Consider the following 24,110-nt stretch of genomic DNA (forward strand, 5'->3'; position numbering starts at 1 on the left):
GAATCCCCTGTTCCCAATTCAAAACCACAGAGTTTTTCCTTTAATGGAAAGGCGTTCTACATTCTTTAACTCAAATCAGTGATCCCTAGTCAGGAGTGGTTCTTGACTCATATTCAAGTTTTAATCATTTATTTCTTATTTTGCTCCTAAAGTGACCCAGTAAGGGAAAGCTGATGTGAAGGCTGATTAGCTTTTACCGTGATCCCTTTTCCTAAGGAGCTTTCAACAGTTTCCATTCATTTTGCCTGACTCAGAAGGTACAATCTCTTATTTCTTTCAGTACCTTAGAAAGCAAACAAACAAAAACACCACTTTCCAAAATCCTGTGTATTTCACATATGTCTAAGGTTTTGAGGACAACCCAACCTATACAGCTTTCTCCAAGGATTGTAGAGGAGAGGGAACAGAGCAGAGAGGGGATGACTGCCTCGTGATCTTGTACAGTCCACTGCTTACTGTTTGAAGTCTTGAGACTAGGAGACTCATATTTCTGCTACCAGATAATTAAGATACAGCATCTTAATTATCCTTCTATCATCATGCAGATCAATGGTGTGCCATGTAAAATTTTTCTGAACTTAGCATTTTCACTGCTTCCAAAGGGCTGCACTATTTCATAAAAAGAAAACTGTGTTTCATAACAAAACGTTGCATAATTAAAGTGACTGTAACAATGACAAAAATGTGAATTTCCTCCTTCTCTTTCCTTTCTTTGAAGTCAAATGGGGAACCAAAATGGAATGTAAACGGAAGCTTTTTTGTCTTCCTTCTATCAAACTTTGTTTGAGGTTCCAAATTCAATACACAGCTAGCACTGAGGAGGGTGTAGCAAATTTTCCAGCAGCTGCAGCCAGGATTAACTGTACTGCCTTCTTCCTTTGCCAAATCCATTCGTAAGACAAAACTGAAACAGGTCCTGAAGCTTTGTCATCTTTGAAATTGAGGCCCAACACACAGTGCAGAAAGTGCTGGACTTGAGAAAATCTGGGTTTGGGGCCAGTTTTTCCGCTTTAGTGCCAAGTGTCCTTGGGCAAAGCATTGGTTCCCTTTGAGGCTGTTTCCTTCCCTGTAAAACAAAAATAAAAGTCACGTTCTTGCTTACCTCATAAGGGCATTTGAGGCTCAAATTAAATGTGATAATGTCAAAGAGCTTTGCAAACTCTAAAGAACTATGAATATAAAGTGTTATTAGAAGCTGTTGAAAGTAAATAATGGGGCAGCTTAATTCAAGTAATTTCAAATGCCTCAGGGTACAAAGAGCTGTGTGAGAGTCTTAGATATTTGCACTGCCCTGTGGTAATAAGAGAAGAGAGGGCGGGCTGAGATGGGGAAGGTAGCATGACTCCTCTTCCCCGGTAAAGGTGGGCTGGGGTTGGGGAGGGAGATATTGAAGTTGGGGAAGTCAGGAGACGTCACAGCAGTTTGTAGAATGCAATTATGATGATGAGATGGGATTTGGCTAACAGGAGAGAGAAGGATGGTAGGAACGGCCAAATGTGCTTCAGAAATAGCAGAAGTAGGGCAAAAGATGTGGCTCAGAAATAGCAATAAATACATAAATAAATAAATCAGAAATGAAGGCCAATAAATGTCGGAGGAGGAGGCCACACATATAGGGAGATCCTGGGGGGAAAGGAGTTTCCAGGCTTAGTGACAAAGGAGCCTGAAATGAGGATCCCAGGGTGTCAGCAGTTGATGTCCTGAGCCAGCAGTCTCCAGACACTCATTTGCATTTATCAGTGCCTACTATGTGCCAGGCACTAGAAAGAAGGCTCTGTTTTCAAACAAAATCTTACAAGAACCCCAATATGTAAAACAGAAAAATTTGACGCTGCTCTGTTGAAGCAAGGCCTGGGGGACTCAGAGACATTCAACTTTCCTCCGGATCCATTGGTAGCTCACAAAACATCTCTGCAGGGAGTGAGGCCTCTACTGAGAGACAGAGATAGTACCACTCAACCATGTTAACTCCAGCGCCTAGGACATGATAAGTGTTCAATATTTCCTGCGTGAATGAGTGCATGTACGCATGAATGAATGCACAAAATAGAGTGGGTGGTCTGTAGGAAAGAATTCAGATAAATGGGTGCAGTGGATTCCATAACTGCATAGTGAGGCTATAACTTAGCAACCATGAATAGTTAATACATAAAGGTTTCTCAATCTTCAGACATGGAATGGTGGGTGGGTCACCATGACTGGCTTGCCAGAGGCCGAGGGAGACACATTCGTGTGTGTCCAGCCACAGCAGCCAAAGTTAGAGAGCGTAAGACAAGACAGAACAAGAGAAAGCTTCTACTGACAATGTCTTGGTCGCTTCATTGCAAAAACAAAGCTAGTCCAGTGCTCTGCTCCTCTGTGGTGGGGCAGGCTGTCTTCAGAATCACAGAACACAAGAAAAACAGCTGACATTTATCATGTGCTACTTGCCAGGCACAGAAGCAGTCCTTTTATGTGTGGTGGGTAGAACAATGGCCCCCTAGAGACCTCTATACCCCAATCCCTGTAGTCTATAAATATTCTATGTTACGAGGCAATGGAGAAACTAAGATTGCTAACCAGCTGACTGTGAGGTGGGAAGAGTGTCCTGGATTATCCAGGTGGGCCCCATGTCATCACAGCATCCTTGCAGGTAACAGTGGCAGGCAGGCGGGTCACAGAAGGAGCTGAAAGGACAGGAGCACATGTTGGAGTGATGTGATGTGATGTGATTTGAGGACTTGACTGGTCACTGCAGTTTTTGAGATGGAAGAGGGCCACAGGCCAAAGCAATGCAGGCAGCCTCCAGGAGCTAGAAAAGCAAGGAAATAGATTCTCCCCTAGACCCTCCTGGCCCTGCTGATACCTTGATCTTAGCCCAGCAAAACCCAGTTCAGACTTCTGACCTCCAGAACTGGAAGATTAAAAAATTTGTGTTGTTTTTAGCTACTACATTTATGGTAATTTTTTTTACAGCAGCCATTGGAAATGAATACAGATGTTCTCACTCCACCTTCATGTGACAGCCCTAACAGTTGGGTACTTACTGTTGGTATCTTGCAGATGAGTAGAATGAGGCATAGAGAGTTTGGATCACTTGACCTAGTGGTGCAACAGGCGGCCAGACTCCACAGCCTGCTCTGTTTATCACACTGTCCCCTGGAGTGGCTTTACTTCCTCCTCCCCACAAATGAGAAAATGAGGCCCGAGAGATGTGTTCTGACCTGTCCCAGGTCACATGCAAGTTTGAGGAGACAAAGCTCAAACTATGCCCCAGGAGAATGATATAGACCAGTGCTTCACATACTTAAAGTCTCATCAGAATGCAGGTTCCAATTTAGCAGGTCTGTCTGAGATGGGCTCTAGGACCCTGTGTTTGTAAACAGCTCACAAGTGAGGTCTGGCCTCTGGGTCTGGAGCGGCTGTAGAAGCAGCTTCTGTTCTCTGCTTCGGGGCTCTGAGAATGTAGGGTCACTAGAAGAGGCTTGGGCTTCTAGTGGGATGAAGATGACGGGGCACTGGGAGGGAGAGAGGATGCTTGGAGACAGGGAGACACAGGCACCGACGGCCATGCGACAGTCCTGTGTGGAATGAAATTTAGGGAAAGGTCAGGGCTAACCAGAAGGATATAACTCTTTGTGCTGCCCAAGAGAAAGATGTCACTCATAAGTGATGATTATTTTTGTCATTTAAAAAGTCATTAAAAACACTCACATGTAATTCCAGCGCTTTGGGAGGCCAAGGCAGCAGGATCGCTTGAGCTCAGAAGTACAAGACCAGCCTGGGCAACATAGGGATACCTCATCTCTATTAAAAATTTAAAAAATTAGCTAGGCATGCGGGTGCATGCCTATAATCCCACCTACTCTAGAGGCTGAGGCAGGAGGATCATCTGAGCCTGGGGAGATGGAGGCTGCAGTGAGCTATGATTGTGCTACTGCACTCCAGGCTGAGTGACAGAGTGAGACCATAATTCAGAAAAAAAAAAAAAAAAAAAGAAAAGAAAAGTTATCCGAAGCTTGAAGCTTGAAGGCATGGGTCGGGCATGGTGAATAGCACAGACAGGTGGAGGACATTCTGTCTGCCACAGAGCCTAAAATATCTACACGAGATTGTGGGAGAAAACCCAACAGCCTTCATTTCCTGCCATGTGTTTTATGTAATTCTTTTATTTTATTTTTTATTTTTGAGAGAGACAGAAACAGATAGTGTGCTTGTTCTTCGAGAAATGTCTCTAAAGTTTTGGCAGAATCAAAAGGCTAGTACCCCAGGCCCCTTCCTCTCCTGAGGCCCCACACCGCCCACTCCACAGACAGCAAACAGCCCCAGGAGGGTTGCTACTCTGTAACTGCGGTCATGGACCCCTGAGTCTTCATTTTAAAAGAATCCATGCGCCCCTCTGTTTATGTGTGGGGTGCTGGGAGAGTCTCTAACCTATTTCACTGAAACTGAATAATTTCCAGTTGTCTGTGGCTACCGCAGCTGCCTGCAGACTAGGAATGTTCTGGTTTCATTCTGAAACAACTCCCAGGCATGCAGGCAAGAAGTATCAACTCTCCTCTCAGATATGTGAACTCAGAGAGGAAGCCAATGTTTGGCTGACTGGTTTCTAGGAGTACAGAGTGAAAACGTTGCTTGTATTTATTTAAAATGGCTAAAAAATGAGAACTTTTAAAAAAAAAAATCATCTGTGGCACTATTCTTTTAAATCCAACAGCAGTTTTTATAGGGAATAATATGTAGATGGATAAATAAGTAGACAAATACTCTTTTTCATTATTTCATTAGGTCAATATGGAAAATGCTCAATAGGCCTTTTGAACATTTTAAAGGACTCCAAAGATGTTGGAGAAAATGGAACATTCATTCGTACTTTTTTAGATAGATAATAATGTAGATGCGTAGAGAAATATCCAGAAGGATATTCATCGAAATGTTAACAGTATTTGTCTCTGGATGACAGAATTTAGAGGAGGTTTTTTTTTCTTTTTCTTTTTTATACTTCTCTCTCTCTCTTTTTTTTTTTTTTTTTGTGAGACAGAGTCTTGCTCTGTCACCCAGGCTGGGAGTACAGTGGTGTGATCTCGGCTCACTGCAATGTCTGCCTCCTGGGTTCAAGCAATTCTCTCTGCTTCAGCCTCCCAAGTAGCTGGGATTACAGGTGCCCGCCACCACACACAGCTAATTTTTGTATTTTTAGTAGAGACAGGGTTTCACCATGTTGGCCAGGCTGGTCTTGAACTCCTGACCTCAGATGATCTGCCCACCTTGGCCTCCCAAAGTGCTGGGATTACAGGCATCAGCCACCATGTCTGGCCTATATTTCTTTTTTGTTTTTGTTTTTTTTTAATATTTTTTTCCTGTACTCCCAGCACTTCAGGGGGCCGAGGCAGGAGGATTGCTTGAGCCCAGGAATTGGAGGCTAGGCTGGGCAACATGGCAGAGCCCTGTCTCTACACAAAGAATACAAAAATTTGCCAGGCATGGTGGCATGTGCCTGTAGTCTCAGCCACTCAGGAGGCTGAGGTGGGAAGATCACTTGAGCCTGGGAGGTCAAGGCTGCAGTGAGCTGTGATTGTGGCACTTCACTCCAGCCTGGGTGATAGAATGAGACCCTGGGTCCAAAAAAAAAAAAAAGTGTGTGTGTATTATATTATATACACATATTTCAGTAGCTTTTAGGGCACAAGTGGTTTTTGGTTATATGGATGAATTATATAGGGATGAATTCTGAGATTTAGTGCACCCCATACTTGGCACAATTGACCTTCCATGCTCCTTAATGTAGAGTTTGCAAAATGGAGCTTTAAGGTACTTCTAAAATAAGTTTTCTACTAACCATCCCAGCTTAGGGGTTCACCTCAAAGGGTAGTGGTAATTCTTCAGGAAAATAATGAAATATGTTGATCAGTTGCCTGGCTCAGTCAGCAAACACTGAGGTGCCTGTAAAGTCCAAGGAAGGTGTTTTGCTGGGTTCTGAAGAATAGCTTCTCTTTGCTTCCAGTCAGGTCCCAGGTGCGCAGTGTGACAGTTCTGCCTGCTGAGCACTTAGGTGAGGAGGACTCCGGCCATCAGGGGAACTTGAGGCTATGGGGTTTTCAGTTGTCAATCTAGAGTAGCGAAAAAACAAGCTTGAGGGTTACACGACCCTTGTTATCTGTGTCGTCTCGTTCAGGCCCAACACTTCCTGCTATTCTTTTCCACTATGGTCTTGTGTCATCATCTGCAAAATATGAATAAAAATACTTCCTCCCAGGAGTATTGTGAGGATTAAAGGAGACAATATGAATGGCACAAAGTAGGCCTCTAAAAATGTTTCTTCCTCCAAGAGCCCGAAGCAAACGGGATTTTCAAGAATAATTTCTGTTTGGCTATGGGATATGTTATGTTACCTTTCTGCCTTAAACTGATCCACCAGTTGATTTATATTTTACTTGGTCTACCAGTAATATTAACTTTTATTTCTTTTGAACATACAACTGATGATGGGAGAGGCAGATCCAAAGTGCTGTTTGTGGTAGTCTGTTGTGGTTACAATTCACAGAATGCATACATGCATGCACATAAAGGAGAAATGGCTGTGTTTAGAAAAAATGGTCATACATAAATAAGTTGATTACCTTGGTGATGGGAAACTAAGATTCAATGTCAGAAGAGACCTTTGGTGACTACTAGTAGCTTTTGAGGATCAGAAAAGTTAGATGGCTTTTCCTTTCTTTCTTGCCCTCTCCCATCACACACACATACACACTCACACTACATCCTTTGCCAGCAGGCAGGGAAAGCACTCCCAGGGTGATACTGATATGAATGTTCTTTCCTTGCCCCCAACTCACCCTGCTCAAGTCACATAGCTAAGGTCAGCTTTGGGGAGCCAGATGCCAGCCCTGTCCCTTCACTGTCCTCAAGCTCCTGGGATCCTCAGGGCAGAGGTGTACAATGGTTCCCATCATCGTGGAGGGACTGGCACATTTGCCTGTTTCCTGCCTGAGTACCAACTAGAGGAAGTGAAACTTACATGGCAGGGCCCTCACTTGCGCCAGCCCTTCTAAGGCCCTAGAACTAGGTTCTTATGGTTGTATGATTTCTGTAAAATTTGTAAGAAATATTTGAACAACCATCAGTTAAGACCCTGTTCTCTTCCACCCATTTCTGATGTCCCCCCATCATTCTTCCTCATTTGTCAGTGGCATTGTGTGTCCGTGCATTTCTAGGGAGTTGCGCGGGAGATTCATTTAGTTTGGGTTTAGTGGGATGTGTATATGTGTGTTGTAGCCTCTTCCAGGTAGAGTTAAGCTGTTGCTGGGAATACTCCTATTGCTCACTGTGTTGACTCAGTGGGAGCTGTGACAGGAAGGTGAAGGAGACAGAGGCCATGTCATGACATGACCTTAAGTATAAGGAGAGTGGAGGATAAACAAGGTTTGAAATGTTTGAAGCTGGAAGATAGTCTATGGAGCATTCTTGCAATTGTCAGTAAGTAGAAAATTCAGTTGTCAAAGAAGACTAGTCAAAATACAAGTTCTTTCCTGTCAGGAATATACTGGAAAGTGCAGCATAGATAACTTTAATATACCATATGTATTTTTCTTTCCTATATTGATGAAATCACATGCCACAACATCTATCTCTGAGTTTATAGGCAAGTCTGAAGCAGTACTACAAAAGCAAGGTGTCTCTAGCAGTTTATGAATGAAAAAAGCAAAAGCTTGATAGACCTTATGGTCGTATGATTTCTGTAAAATCTGTAAGAAATATTTGAACAACCGTCAATTAAGACCCTGTTCTTTTCCACCCATTTCTGATTCCCCCCATCATTCTTCCTCATTTGTCAGTGGCATCATGTGTCCATGCATTTCTAGGGAGTTGCGTGGGAGACTCATTTAGTTTGGGTTTAGTGGGATGTGTATATGTGTGTTGTAGCCTCTTCCAGGTAGAGTTAAGCTATTGCTGGGACTACTCCTATTGCTCACTGTGCTGACGGAGGTTGCAGTGAGCTGAGATTGTGCCACTGCACTCCACAAATAAGTCATTTAATCCTCAAACAAGGAAGCAGTTTCTTTTTTTTTTTTTTTTTTTGAGGTGGAGTCTTGCTCTGTCACCCAGGCTGGAGTGCAGTGGGGTGATCTTGGCTCACTGCAACCTCCATCTCCTGGGTTCAAGCTATTCTCCTGCCTCAGCCTCCTGAGTAGCTGGGACTACAGGCACGTGCCACCATGCCTGGCTAATTTTTTGTATTTTTAGTAGAGATGGGGTTTCACCATGTTAGCCAGGATGATCTCAATCTCCTGACCTTGTGACCCACCTGCCTTGGCCTCCCAAAGTACTGGGATTACAGGCGTGAGCCACCATGCCAGGTCGAGATTTTTTTTGGAAAGTTTTCTTAAAAGCGTCTCCTTACCTCTGCTTCTAATACAGCTCTTTTATATTCTGGATTTGAAGTATGGTTGAAAGGTCTAGGCTTGATTGCCAAAAGAAATGCACAGTCAAGTTAGAGTGTACAAAACATAGGTCTCTCAGAAATTATGGCTGGCTCTCAGTTCCTGACAGTGAGGTCTCAAAAAAGGGGAAAGTGAGTTAGTCCTTCAAAAAGCATAGAGGAGGAGGTTGAAAGGGTTAGAAAGGTCAAGTTTCTTGGAAGCTTTGTGTGGGAATTCCATCACTTTTATCTTCAGAACCCAAGGCAATGATAGCAATGATGATGAAGATGATGATGATGGTGATAATAATGATGATGATGGTGCCCTGTACTTACAAAAAGGCTTTCATCTGTAGACTCAAAATACAACACAACCACTAATTAATTCCAAAGGCAAGGTAGGCAAATATCATTATCTTCAATTTACAGGCCAGGAATTTAACAAGGAAGAAATTAAGCCCTTTACCCAAGGTAATTTCAGAGTGAGTATCACAAATGAAGAGTTCCTGCCTCTTCTCTGTCCACATGTCACCTACAGGTAGCTACAGAAGGGCTTTCTTTTATTCCTTCAGAAGTTGTTTTGGAGCCAATATTTGTGGATGACATTGTGGGACTACAAAAGATGACAACAAAAAGCAGCACATGATTAAATATCAAAATGGAAGGTAAAGGGAAAAAGGATTCTGGACAAAAGAGAGAGCTGTGGAGCTTGAAGGGGGATTCAGAATTTGAATTTCTGGAGAACTATTATAAGAGGCTCTGAGCATCCTTGTACTCGAGCTCAGAATGTTCTTGCTGGTTTTTCCAAGAATGCAAGGGCTTGACTGTTTTCACTTGAGCCCTTTCTCAAGTTATTTGCTGTGAATAACCTTGAGGGACGAGATAATATCTCCCCCCAACAAAGAGCAGGTTTCCTTACCACCAGCTGCGAAAGAGGTGGATTCCCCAAGCCTAGGTTCTTCTCCTGTAATACAACCTGTTGCATGGCAGCATTTATCTGAGCCCCATGTTGCCCTCTGGGACTTGGAAGCAAGGAAAACAGCTCAAACATAATGCTTATGCTGCTTGGTGACTGTAAATAGTAAGGCCCCTTGTCTCTGACCCAGGAGTCTCATGTCGTCTGACAACATCCATGATACAGTAACAGGCTAACTAATTAGCTTACAAGTAGGATGAAATCAAATCCCACAGCTGGCAGAAACAGCCTGAATAACGTTAGGTGCACCTGATCTGTGACACTTGTACCCCTCCTGTTATGACACTGAGCACGCTTTATTGTAATTGCTTATTTAATTCCTTTATTCCCCACCAGGCTGGAAGCTATGGGAAGAAAGGGCTATTGCATTTCCTTTGCCTAGAAAAGTGCTTGGCATATAGTAGGTTTTTCTCAAATATTTACAGAAGGAGTGAATACGGGGATATAGTCTGTTTAGGAGTACAGAATAAACCAGTTCCCCAGGAGGAAAGAGTTTTAAAAGGTAGGCAGAGTAACTGCCTTCATGTGTTCTCGAACATTCCACTCTCTCCTCTGGGGCAGAGCGAGCTCCTTGCTGCACTGACCCCTCCCTTCACAAACTTCACTGAATGCAGGGAGGAGACATAGTAAAATGGTGCCACCTCTACTACACAATGATCTGGGTGGCTGCAGCATCTCTGCCTCACCATGATGTGATGGAGTTTCCCTGCCCCAACCTGCTTGTTTGAGTGTATGGTTCTGGTGTGGATGTTCGCTCAATTTCCACATCTCATGGGCATTGGTGGAAAGGAAATCAAGGCCATGCCAACAGAGTGACCTTTGGTTTCCTGAGGCCCACAGGTGTGAATGAGAAGCATCTGGCCAGGAAACCAGCCTGCCAGAATCCCCAGAGTGAAGACACTCGAGCAGAAGACAGGATGGCTCCTCAGCATTACTCTGGCCAGTGATCAAATTCTCAGGGTTTGTGGAGCAATTAATTGCTTCATACACATGCTGGGCCACGTTCTTCAGAATGAGGCAGGTCACATTTCCGAATTCTTAACCCTTTTGGAATCCAGGCGCTCACCACTACTGGTGGGAATAACACATCTTCTTCTGAAGGAAGGAACCAGTTGTTCTTAGTGGGAGAAGAGAGCCGTGGGACCGATTTGACTTTTCTCCCAGAGAGCAGGTTCTCCATTTGCCTATTGGGAAAGAGAGGTGGACACAGGTCAAAGATATCACATCCTCTCCTCTTACCTTTCCTTCTCCCTTCCCTTCCTCCTTCTGAGACACAAACAGAAATAGTATATTAGCTATGACCATGAATATTGTATTTACTAGTGATTTTTACTTACAAGAGTGATCCAAGAGGATGTAATATCCTTTTATTTCTTTCAAAGCTCTTCATGGGAATTAACCTAAAGGAAGAAGCTGAGGCACAAAATACAATTTTAAGGAGTTAACTTGAGTCACAGTGAGGACAGCGGCCCGGGAAACACTTCCAAGTTGTCTTGGGAAGTGCTCCCTTATGTATTTGCACAGGCAGGGTCTTTTTTTTTTTTTTTTGGTTTGTTTTTTGAGACAGGGTCTCACGCCATCACCCAGGCTGGAGTGCAGTGGCACAATCATGGCTCACTGCAGCCTTGGCCTGCTGGCCTCGAGCAACCCTCCCGTCTCAGCCTCCCAAGTAGCTGGGATTACAGGTACATGCCACCATGCCTGGCTAATTTTTAAATTTTTCATAGAGACAAGGTCTCCCTATATTGCCCAGGCTGGTCTTGAACTTTCGGGCTCAAGTGATCCTCTTGCCTCAGCCTCTCAAAATACTGGAATTACAGGCATGAGCCCTGACACCCAACCACAAGCAGGTTTCTAAAGGCAAAAGGGAACAAGGAATAGGCTGATACAAAGTTGTTTGGCAGGAATTCTCACTGGCTTAAAGAAGTAATATTGATTCGTGATTGGCTATACCTTGTTGAGCTATAGGGTAAGAGCTATGGTATCTAGCATATGGCATTGTTAGGTTAATGTATGGCCACTTGGTGTCAGTCAGTCTTGAGCCCACATAGCAAGTGGCTTCAAGAGGTGATTACTTAGCTCAAGGCGGGGAGTGAGACATAATTGCTGTCACATTTCAATGCCTCTTTGGGCCTGATAATTTAAAATGGCTCACATTCTTCGGATAAAGTTTCTTTTCTTTCTCAATGAGATTTTGTGTTTTTTTGTTTGTTTGTTTTTAACTCAACAAGCGTGTCTTGAGCCTGTCCAGGGCCAGTCTGGGCCAGTCCAGAGAGTGAGAATAGCAGTCAATAGGTTAAGAACACAGGTTTCTAGTTCAACAGACCTTGACTCAGTCCCATCCTATCTTATTAGCGGTGGGACCTTTGCAGCTCCATGGGAGGATACTGGGGGAAGCCACTGTATTCCTCCCCTGCCTGTCTCCAGGCTTAGCAGCAGCCAGAGAGCCTGTTCTCTGAAAATGCTGCCTGGCACACTTGTTCCTGATGCTAGGATCCCTTTACAGGAAGCATAACCCTTTATTTTAGTTCAAATTAAACAAATACTCAAATACCCTGGTGGAAGCAGTTAACACCCACAAGTTAAAACTTGCCTGAAGACAATTTCTGCAGCCAGAAATAACATGCAGACACTTAGCTGGGGGTAGGAGCTGAACACCACAGGGAGGAGACACGAAGTTGGAAAAGAGGAATTGAGAGCCTCAGAGTCAAAATTCATTACTTCATGCTTTTTCTTTCAACCTGATCTCCCTTCCCTTTCTTATTTTTGAGAGAAAGTTTCAATTCCTGTTACAGCTGAATTCACCGGGAAGTATGGGTAATTTGTCTCCGTACTTAACCTGCGCTTTAAGTGTAAAATTTTGGCCATTTATTTAAGGCCTGGAAAGAATTTACTAACTATAAGAAAATCATGTGACTTTCTTAGTGAAATGGCATCAGAAGATTTCTGGGGGGCCAAAGAGCACCGTAACCAGGTGTAGCTGGAGTCAGGCCATTTTGTGTCAGCCAGTGCCAAAGTCCTTTCAGGTGGTGGCTGCTCTTTCTAAGGACTATTTGAACTTGGAGCAATCTGATCAAGGCAGGTTTTAGAGTTTCAGGAATGCTGGTGAGCCATGTCTTGCATGTTTAACCCAAAGCTTCCCTGGAGTTGGAGACTGCACTACTTTTCATCCATCATATACTTTTTGGGCACTCGCTTGTTGGTGCTGGGCACTGTGTTAGACTCCAGAAAGAAAGATAATTGTTTAGTAAAGGAAAAAAAATGCTGTTTCTGCCCTGGAAAAATGTGCCTGACACAGAGGCCTTTTGTATTTCTGTTCTGGTCAAATAGCAACTCTCTCCTCGAGGCCATAAATGCTGAAGCTTAGACCTAGTATTTGATAGCACAACAGGGTGACTATAGTCAATAATAATTCAATTGTACATTTAAAAATAACTAAAAGAGTATAGTTGGATGGTTTGTAACACAAAGGATAAATGCTTGAGGGGATGGATACCCTACTTTCCATGATGTGATTATTATGCATTGCATGCCTGTACCCAAATATCTCATGTATCCCACAAATATATAGACCTACTATGTGCCCACAAAAATTAAAAATTAAGAATTAAAAAAAAAAATGCCACAAGACAGGAGAGGTAAGTTAGCCTAGAAAGAGCTTGTTTAAAAAAAAAAAAAAAAAAAATCCTTTCTTTACAGTCAAATAATATTTTAGCAATGCTGCCCTCTGCAGAGCAAAACTAGGATCGCAACTCTAGGTGGTTAAACGAACTTCCCAACACTGGTTAATTTGAAGAGAACTGGAAGATTCAATGGTCTTCCAGAGTTTTCTCACATACCCCCCTAAAATAATTGTGAATAATCATGTGCCTCCTTGCGTGTTTTTAAGTTGACATCTAAATTTGCCTTATCACCTTAATAGTTGCAAAAGATGTTCTTTCCCACACATTTTCTGAGCTTTAAATAGTTGCAGATTGAGCATATCCAGTTTAGTTTATGAAAAACACCATCTGTATCACCTGGTGGGCAAAGCCAGCCCTCATTGTCAGACCAATCAGCTAACTTTGAATTGCTTTCTGACAGAAAAATAGTTTACTCGACTGTATTAATCACGCTGCTGATAAAGACTTATCCGAGACTGGGTAATTCTTAAAAAAAAAAGGAGGTTTAATGGACTCACAGTTCCATGTGGCTGGAGAGGCCTCATAATCATGGTGGAAGATGAAGGAAGAGCAATGGGACGTCTTACATGGCAGCAGGCAAGAGAGAAAGAGAGCCAAGCGAAAGGGGAAACCCCTATAAAAGCATCAAATGTTGTTTGATGAAAAGACTTTGAAATTCATTGTTGAAAAGACTTATTCTGTTCAACATTGTTGAAAAGTTGTTTGAAAAGACTTATTCATTACCATGAGAACAATATGTGGGAAACCTCCCCCATGACTCAAGGATCTCCCACTGGCACCTTCCCACAACACGTGGGAATTATGGAAGCTACAATTCAAGATGAGATTTGGGTGGAGACACAGCCAAACCATATCATTCACTGACTTAAATTCAACAGAACTGTGCTTTGGAGGACATCGTTGCGCTGCTGACTTCTAACACTGAGGCAGGTGACTAGATAGAGCTGGCGCAGGTGACCCAGGCATTGCTCCTTTAGGGGTGCCTTCTGAGAAAGCAAAAGGAGTTTTACTTTCATGGGACTCTCCTGTCTTAGCTCTAAATTTTCTTATTGTCCCATTGTTTGGTGCAAGTTCTTTTTTTTTTTTTGAGATGGAGTTTCGCTTTTGTTGCCCAGGCTGGAGTGCAATGACATGATGTTGGCTCACCGCAACCTCCGCCTCCCAGGTTCAAGTGATTCTCCTGCCTCAGCCTCCTGAGTAGCTGGGATTACGGGCATGTGCCACCATGCCTGGCTAATTTTGTGTTTTTAGTAGAGACTGGGTTTCTCCATGTTGGTCAGGCTGGTCTCGAACTCCCGACCTCAGGTGATCTTCCCGCCTCGGCCTCCCAAAGTGCTGGGATTACCAGGATGGTGTATTATAAGTTTCAGGATGGTAAAAGGTGTATGTCTTCTCTTGTAAACAGAGAGAAGGGAGATTGTGAAAGGTACAAGAGGCAAGGGAGCAGCCCACTGAGCTACTCCAGGAATTTCCCTGACAATCAGTTTTAAGGAGGACATGCAGAAGTTGAAGATGTGGAACACACATCCCATCTAAGGGGTGACATCCTTCAGTTTGTGGACAGCTGGTCTAATTCACTGGAGGAGGAACACAGCTCCCCTGGGGCCATGCTCTGGCCACAGAACAGTGTGCAAGAGGTCATTTATGTTCAGGTAGCTTTTCTTATCTCTCCACTCTTGCTCTGGTCTTTAACAGCTTTCCTTCAGGGGCACGTAGAGGGCATGGCTGTGATATGCCTGTGTCATGCTTTTTAAAGAGTAGTCCTCCTGGAAAATAACTCATCCTTCTCTAGGTCTGGAAGATGACTTTGGCCTCCAGGAGCTGTCTAGCAAAAGCTGAATGCCAGTTTACAGCAGCTGTCTGTTCATACAGACAGGTCAAGAGGTTTCCTGTCTGGTGGGTGGCTGGACAAAGTGCCCAGGGTGGACGAAGATAGTTATACCATAGGGCCTGAGTGAGAGGGACACACTAAGATGATTCACTGTCTGCTGAGGAGCACCTTGAAAGTCAGACCAGGATATTTCAGGTCCTACACCACCTGACCACTGCCCGTTGATAGAACCTGCTTCCCCCTTTGCACCATATCTGACTTGCCTTGACTTTCACCTTTGTAAAAATGGGAATCTTTTTAAAGCTATAATACTATTTCCTGATTACTGCTTTCTCTTCACTCCTCTAACATTCTGTACCTTTTTTTTTTTTTTTGAAACCGAGTCTCCCTCTGTTGCCCAGGCTGGAGTGCAGTGGCATGATCTCAGCTCATTGCAACCTCTGTCTCCTGGATTCAAGTGATTCTCCTGCCTCAGACTCCCAAGTAACTTGCATTACAGGCTCATGCCACCACCTCGGCTGATTTTTTGTATTTTTAGTAGAGATGGGGTTTCACCATGTTGGCTAGGCTCGACTTGAACTCCCGACCTCAAGCGATCCACTCACCTTAGCCTCCCAAAGTGCTGGGATTACAGCTGAGAGCCACCTCACCTAGCCAACATTCTGTACTTTTTAAGGGCATGTCTTGTGTTTTGCCTTGTGTTATAATTCTTTAACTACATGTCTCAAGGCCCTTTGAAGAGAGAGAGTCAATTCCATCTCTATACTTCCCAGCTGTCTAGCTCAATATCTGGTATAGGGCAGGTACTCAGAAATTGCTATCCTATTTCTTCAGATCAAAGCAGGCACTTCTTCTCTCCACACGTCTAAAGAACAACAGGTTGGGTTCTAAAACCTGATAGCTTCTTCTGGAGCTCCAGCAACAGGCATCCATGAGGGTGAGGGAATTGTGATTGTGATCAGGGAATTTGTCATGGATTGATGACCAAGTGTGGAAAAACTCAAACTGTTTGTCCTCTGCTCTCATACCTGAACAATTAGCACAGGAGACACCTGTGACCACATGTGTGGGATGTTTCCCCACCAGCAAGCAAGCAATCAATAAGTTCTGGAGGGGACACCAGCTGGGTATCCTCTGGCCCAGTTTGATTCCAACCTGTCTACCTGGAGATAATGTCAGATCCCACAGGCTGAGGGCTCAGTCCCCAAGATTGCCCCCACCTCTAACTTCTGATGCCAATTGCAAGCTCCAGGTTATTTTGCCAGTGTTTCTGACCTACTGGCTACAAATTGGGGTTCTCACAAGCCTTTCCTTCGCTTCAATCAGTTTGCTAGAGCAGTTCAGAGAAATACAATTACTGGTTTATGATAAAGGACATTACAAAGGATACAGATGAAGAGACGCATAGGGCAAGATATGGGGGAAGAGCGTGAAGCTTCCATGACCTCCCAGGAGCCTTCAGGAACCTCCATGAGTTTAGCTATCTGGAAGCTCTCATAACACTGTCCTTTTGAGTTTTTATAGAGGCTTTATCATGTGGGCATGATTGATAAAACCACTGGCTATTGGTGATCAACTTAAACTTTGGCCCCTCTCCCCTCCCTGGAGGTAGGGTTTGGGGCTGAAAGTCCCCATCTTCTAGTCCTGCCTTGATCTTTCTGGTGACCAGCCCCCATACTGAAGCTATCTAGGGGCTGCTGGCCACCAGTCAGGTGGGTGGCACACAGAAGGACACATATCACTGAAGATTCCAAGAATTTTTGGAGTTGTATTTCAGGAAATGGGTAGGAAGACCAAACATACATTTTACAATATCACAATGGCATACCTTCAGATAGCATTTCGAAGGTGCTGCCTGGTGCTTAAAGGTCAGTAGACCCGAGTTCAGTGACGACCTTGGTGTGCTAGGCATCCAGGGGAAAACAGGAAGCCCAACCTGAGTTCATGGATTTTTTTTCCCTTTCATAGGAGAGACTGTGCTCAAGATCCAGATTCATTTGTTGATTCTCGTAGCTTTAAAAACATGCCAAGTGCCCACAGGTCTTTGGGAATCTTTCCAAATTTTATCAAAGACACAGATGCATAATAAAATAAACAGAAATTAAACTTTATCCTAACCTCCAAAGTATACAACTCCCAACTAAATGTGTAGCTTTGATTTAAATGATGGGTTATGTACCATCACTTAATGGGGACAGGATAAGTGAGAAGTATTTTGGTGCAAAAGTAATTGCGGTTCTTGCCATTACTTTTAATGGAAAAAAAACTGCAATTACTTTTCCATCAACCTAACAGGACAAGGGATGAAAAAGTTCTACCTAAAGCATATCTAAATTGATAGGGACTAAGTTCATTTGGATAATCATAAATCTGCAAATAAATAGGAGGGTAGTTGGAAGGATTCTGCAGTGTGAGGGTTTTCCAAAGCAAACCAGCTGAGCTGGACCAAAGAACTGAGAAAACAGGGACTGTGTAAATTGTTTTATTACTCAATGCATAAAGAATTATGCCTCTGGAAAAGTGTGGTTTCATTCTGTACTATAAAGATGAAAGTCTTGGCTATCAGTTGGGAAGGCAAGTTCTTGAATGGAAAAATGTCCTAAGGTAGATGGCCCAACATGATGGTTTCTTGCCTGGGAGCTTCTTGTTCCTAGTGCTGCTGTTACATAACTGAGTGACTTTGGCTGAAGATCTGTTCCTTTTCTTCTTTTTCCAGATATAGGGTCTTGCTCTGTTGCCCAGGCTGGAGTGCAGTGGTACAGTCTTGGTTCACTGCAGCCTCTACCTCCTTGGCACAAGCAACTCTCCCAACTCAGCTTCCTGAGAAGTTGGGACTATAGGCGCTTGCCACCACACAGGATAATTGTTTTTTTTTTTTTTTTTTTTTTTTTTTGAGACCAAGTCTCGCTCCATCATTCAGGCTGGAGTGCAGTGATGCGATCTTGGCTCACTGCAACCTCCATCTCCCGGGTTCCAGCAATTCTCATGCCTTAGCCTTCCAAGTAGCTGGGATTATAGGTCTGTGCCACCATGTCCAGCTAATTTTTGTAATTTTGAGTACAGACAGAATTTCACCATCATGGCTAGGCTTTTCTCAAACTCCTAGCCTCAAGTGACCCACCCACGTTGGCCTCCCAAAGTGCTGGGATTAGAGGCGTGAGCCACTGCGCCTGGCCAATCTGTTCATTTTTATACTTAAAAATTGAACATGGCCAATGAGTCCAGATAGGAACACTTTGGATTGCTAATTCATTTTATGAAATAGTTGCTCATTCTTTAGATGCTAAAATTTAGAGAATTCCTCCACTGCCTCTCACTCAACCTGCCATTTTCCATTGAGCACTTTCTCTGGGCTCTGCACACCTGGCACTTGAAAAAGTCTCTGGGTATTTGGCAGCCAGCATGTTCTCATGGAGACCAGTTCTACTCTGAGAGAGTTTTCCAATCTGGCTGTAAATTGGGGTTAGCGAGGGCAGCCTCTATCCTGCTAAGAAACAAAGCCAGCCTTTTATAGAGCCAAGAAGCTGGCTCTTTACCGCATGTTTTTTTCAACATCCTCTATAAAAAACCCTTTGTGGTGTTTGTTGGATGACCTCTCACTGACCTTTCTCTTGTGTTCTAAATGCCATTCTCATGCCAAACTCCATGAGAGTTATTGTTTTCCATCTTTTTTTCTGCATTATTAGGGTTATCAGACTTAGCAAATAAAAATATAAGATGCTGAGTTAAATTTGAATTTCATATAAATAATGAATAATCTTTAATATATAAGACTTGGAACATACTTGGATTTAAAAATTATTAATTATTTATCTGAAATTGAAATATGACTGGGTGTCCTGTGTTTCACCTGGCAACTCTATACAGGGATTCAAATGTCCTAATTTTCATACCTTACTGAAATGTTTGTTTCATCTGTTTATCCCTCATCTCAGGAAATACTGCTACACAACCTTGAACTACCTCACACATCGAAAAAGAACACGTACTCTTTCTCTACCAAAAGTGAATTTATCAGTTACACATACAAGGTACACTTTTCCTTAATGACTGAGGTTTGTCTATTTTCTCTCTCTTTTTTTTTTTTTTGATGTTTGTAACTATTGCCTTTCAGCTTTCACCTTTTTATTTCCATCTCTGTCACCACTTGCCTCACTTTCTTAAATTAAAAAAACCAAAAATCCCTTTATTTCAACCATGGAACATGCAGGAAGACCAGCAGTTCTCAAATCCTTTGGTTATATGGGTTAGGGAATCCCATGAGTTCTGAATCTAGTGATAGAACAATCACACTGTACCTACTCTTTCGTTACTAAGTAGCGCTTTTATGAATTAAAGATGATACTTAAATTTTGGGTTAAACTTTTGGAGGAAACCCCTTATTTTACTTTTGAAAATTAACATAGTCATCTGGGGGCGTGAAGGGGAGCACAGCAGCAACAACGGAAGGCTTCAGTGTTCACTTCTGGAGGCTCCCGTCTTGACTGCTGCCACAACCAAGTTTTCCTGCCAAGTGCTTACACCCACAGAAAGGCTGTGGCCCCTCCTCGGAGTTGGGCTAACGTCCAGCCTCTGTCTACAGCGGTCTGTGTTGGAGCCTGCTGATGGGCTCCAGGTTATCTGGTCTAACAGGAGCTGATGCTATGCTCAGGGAAGCAACAGGGAATGAATGATAAAGAGGAAACAGAGCTGCCAGGATGAGTGATTGTCAAAGGTGGATGCTTTCCTGATTAGCTGCAGGGGAGACACGACAGGAAGGTCTAATCACAGGAGATCATTTGTACCATCAGAGATTAGCATATTTGGGGTGAGGAAGGTAAGCATGTTTTGACTTTTTAGATGAAATGAGGTGCTAACAACTTGGCCACAAGGTTTAGAAACAATCACAGGAAACCAACTAGGAAGTGAAAATTGGTAGGTATTTTGAGCACTAACATAAAGGATGGAAGAAGCAGAGATACCCAGAAGTCCTGGAAGCAGGCTAGGCAGGATGAACATTTTAGAAACGCTTAAGAACAGGCTAATCTGAGGCCAGGCACAGTGGCTCACACCAGTAATCCCAGCACTTTGAGAGGCTGACGTGGGAGGATCTCTTGAGTCCAAACGTTCAAGACCAGCCTGGACAACATAGTGAGACCCCCCCATCCCTAAAAAACTAAAAAGTGAAAAATTAGCCAGGCATGGTGGTATGTGCCTGTAGTCCCAGCTACGTGGGAGGCTAAGGTGGGAGGATTGCTTGAGCCCGGAAGGCTGAGACTGCAGTGAGCCATAATTGTGACACTCACTTGCCCTGAGTGACAGAACAAGACTTTTTCTTAAAAAAAAAAGAGAAAAAAGGCTGGGTGTGGTGGGATTACACCTGTAATCCCAGCACTTTGGGAGGCCAAGGCAGGTGGATCTCCTGAGGTCAGGAGTTCAAGACTAGCCTGGCCAACATGGTGAGATCCTGTCTCTATTAAAAATACAAAAAATTAGCCTGGCGCAGTGGTGGATGCCTGTAATCCCAGCTACACGGGAGGCTGAGGCAGGAGAATTGCTTGAACCCGGGAGGTGGAGGTTGCAGTGAACTGAGATCATGCCATTGCACTCCAGCCTAGGCAACAAGAGCAAAACTCCATCTCAAAAATAAAATAAAATAAAATAAAATTAAGAAAAAGAACAGGATATCTGTTATAAAAATTACCCCAGATTGCTGAAACCACCTTTGCAAAAATTATAGCAGTGAGAAAATTATGACAGTCAAAGAGACCTTCTCTAACCAATTCCATCTTGCCTTTAACCTTCAAATTAACCTTGGTCATTCTGGAGCATGGGCCAAGCTAACTTTTGGATAAATTTAGTTTCTGGTTTAACCTTAAGGCAAGGATTATAATAGGCCTTCCCAAAACTAAACTACTTTTGTAAAACTAATGAAAGGTCACAAGGTTAGGAAGGTTAGGATTATTAGAGGGGCTTGAATTCTGCTAAGATGCAGGCATAGTTAAATGATTACCAGTCATTGTTCTGGAAGTTACAAGATTTGTAATTTCCTCCATTACTCCTGTAAGTAACATCACTATTGTAGAACCTAAAATTGGCATTTCGAGATGTCTTTTCAGATTTTCATTTCTGACAACCAGATGACTCCACCTGGACCCATGTCCCTTACCCAGACGCTGACTCAGCGCATGAGGACTATTTTCTATGACCCTATGATTGCATCCCCAACAAATCAGCAGCACCCCTTCCCTAGCCCCCTGCCCACCAAACTATTGTTAAAAAACTGTAGCCTCTGGATTTTCAGGGAGGCTGGTTTGAGTAGTAATAAAACTCTGGTCTTCCATTTAGCTAACTCCTCTTTCTCTATTGCAATTCCCCTGTCTTGATAAATCAGCTGTATCTGGGCAATGGGCAAGATGAGCCCATTGGGTGGTTACATTGCTTAGACACAAGAGAGAGGATGCCCCTGGCAGGATCAGGTCTGAACTACCCACTCCGACATTTGAAGTGCCCATCATCAGGCCCAAGCCACATCTCCCCAGTCTGTCCCTTAGCCTCTCTTACTTGCTGAGGGGTAGTGTCAGTCAGGAGAGGCAGGGGCATAGAATCTGACTTTTTGCTGGTGCCTCTTCTGTGACACCAGCCACCTTCTGTAGAACACACCCAGCCAGGCAGCCTGGCTTCTTTGTGTCACTAGGCCACTTGTGATGCTTTCCTTCCATCCCTCTATTTGGAAAGGCCCCTCCTTTCCAGTTCTCTCTGCATAACCCCCACTTCACCCCATCTGGTCTGCTGGCACCCAAGCCTCTATTCTTGTCAGCTCCAGTGGGCAGATGGGTAAGTATGGAGGGGCACTTCCCCAATGAGCTTTGTAGTCATTTAACTTTAATAGGCTCATTGACCGATGCACACAGCAAGTCATTACACTGAGACACTGGGTTGCAGCTGAGAAAGAGGTTTAATCATAGGGTCACCGAAAGAGGAGATGGGAGGGAAACTCAAATTCATCTCCTGGCCAGGTGCAGTGGCTCACACCTGTAATCCCAGCACTTTGGGAGGCCTAGGTGGGCAGATCATGAGGTCAGGAGATCGAGACCATCCTGGCCAACATGGTGAAACCCCACCTACTAAAAATACAAAAATTAGCTAGGCATGGTGGTGCATGCCGGTAATCTCAGCTACTCAGGAGGCTGAGGCAGGAGAATTGCTTGAACCAAGGAGTCGGAGGTTGCAGTGAGCCGAGATTGCACCACTGCACTCCAGCCTGGCGACAGTGGGAGACTCCATCTCAAAACAAAACAAAAAAAAGTATGTCCCTGAGGAATTTGGGGTTAGAGTTTTTAAGGGTTTTGGAGGGGGTCAAAGGGTGGAGAGTGTTGATTGGTTGAAGAGTGCAGGGTGTAGTCACAGGACAGGGAGATGAAAGCAGTTGTGCTCTCATGCTCATCCTGTTTCTCTGTGGGGGCTTTCAAACTGGTTGCTGGAATTTAGGGGCTGAAAAACATCTTAAGCAATCCTTAAATAAAAGTCTAATGATTCTAATGTCAGGGATCCTATTTATAGTAACAATGTGGATGCAAATCAATTTTTAAACAGTCTTTTGACCTAACATCAGAAATCCTATCTCTATGAACAATGGGGATGCAAATAGTAAGGATCTAGTGACTTTTAGCAAAAAGGAATTGGGCCAAAGTGCGGCCTGATTAATGATTAATTATAACTATACTTCTGTCTGGAACCCAGCATGCCATTCTTGTCAACCCTGTGCAGATATTTTTTTCTGCACTTTTTCCCACTAGCATATCATTTAATCTTCCTGGGGTGACCATTGTGGGTAAGTTATACTTTAGACTAGGGATGGTGCATATTATTTCTCTGCAGTTGGTTTCTGCTTCCTGCAGTGTTCTGGGTCCAAATCTGGAGAGTGTCCTGTTATGAACTCCGTGTTTGTGTCCCAATCCCCGCCCTGCAAATTTATATATTGAAACCCAGGAGTTAATTAGTTCTTGAGGGTGGAGAGCTAATGATGGGATTTGTCCCCTTATAAGAAGAGACAGGAGAGAGCTTGCTTCCTCTCTCTGCCAGGTGAAGACACAAGAAGGCAGAAAGAATGCCCTCACCAAGAACCTGGCCATGCTGGTACCCTGATCTTGGACTTCCAGCTCCAGAACTGAGAAAGAAATGTTTGTTGTTTAACCCACCCAGGCTATGGTATTTTTATCACGGCAGCCTGAGCTAAGACACGCCCACACCCCACCCTACTTGTATTAGTCTGTTCTTAGACTGCTATAAATATACTACTCAAGACTGGGTAATTTATAAAGGAAAGAGGTTTAATTGACTCACAGTTCTGCATGGCTAGGGAGTCCTCAGGAAACTTACAATCATGGCAGAAGGCAAAGGGTAAGCAAGCTTGGACCTTCCCACATGGCAGCAGGAGAGAGTGAGCATGTGTGAAGGAAGCAAAAGGGGAAGAGCCCCTTGTAAAACCATCAGATCTCGTGAGAACTCACTATCATGAGAACAGCATGGGAAAAACTGCCCCCATGATCCAATCACCTCCCACTGGGCCCTCCCTTGACACGTGGGGATTATGGGGATTACAAATCAAGATGTGATTTCAGTGGGGACACAGCCAAACCATATTGCCACTGTAGAGGTTCTCTGTCTCACCTCTTGCCCTCAGCTGGCGAGGTGGCCAGTGTGTGTGGTGATTCTTAGTCTGTGGGGGATGAGGGGCTGCTGAGGAATGAGTAAAGAAAGAAGAAGCAAAATCAGACTTTAGTGGCAGCTTGACTTGACCCTGGAATTCAGAGTACCATTCATTCCTCAGTGGGATGTTGCTTTGGGCAGCTGAATTTTGCTTAGGGACAAATGCCCTTTCCCTCCAGCCTGAGAGTCATGTCCCCTCAGTGCCTGGCCCGTGACACCTGTTTTGGCCTCTCTGTTGCCTCATGTTGGTAAATGTTGTTTCTATGTTTGCCTTTACCTATGAGTGTGTGTGCACACCTGTTTAGGTGACATGTCTGTGAGTCTGATGGCTTTGTCCTGGCCACCTGGCTGAGAGGTCACCATGTCTCCTTGGGCAGCTCCTCAGGGCTGGTGGCCCTCAAACTGCCTAAGACACACCCGAAGGAAAGTCCCTTGGAAAACTTTGTTTGGGAGTGTCAATGAAAAGGCCAAACTCCATAAAATATTTAAAGAGGTTTACTCTGAGCCAAAAAATGAGCAACCATAGCCTGA

At 43.9% G+C, this 24,110-nt stretch overlaps 1 long non-coding RNA gene across 1 annotated transcript; it reads right to left on the minus strand.

Moving 5' to 3' along the window:
- Positions 1-235: 235 nt before the first annotated feature.
- LOC130540768 (uncharacterized) lies at positions 236-23,326 on the minus strand. Its single transcript, XR_008954763.2, has 5 exons — positions 23,214-23,326; positions 10,192-10,558; positions 5,819-6,089; positions 2,560-2,666; positions 236-1,066 (listed from the first exon to the last, which is right to left on the minus strand). It is a non-coding gene; the product is annotated as an uncharacterized LOC130540768 (long non-coding RNA).
- Positions 23,327-24,110: the final 784 nt, after the last annotated feature.

Source organism: Pan paniscus, chromosome 14 (genome assembly GCF_029289425.2).
Source record: "Pan paniscus chromosome 14, NHGRI_mPanPan1-v2.0_pri, whole genome shotgun sequence".
NCBI lineage: Eukaryota > Metazoa > Chordata > Mammalia > Primates > Hominidae > Pan > Pan paniscus.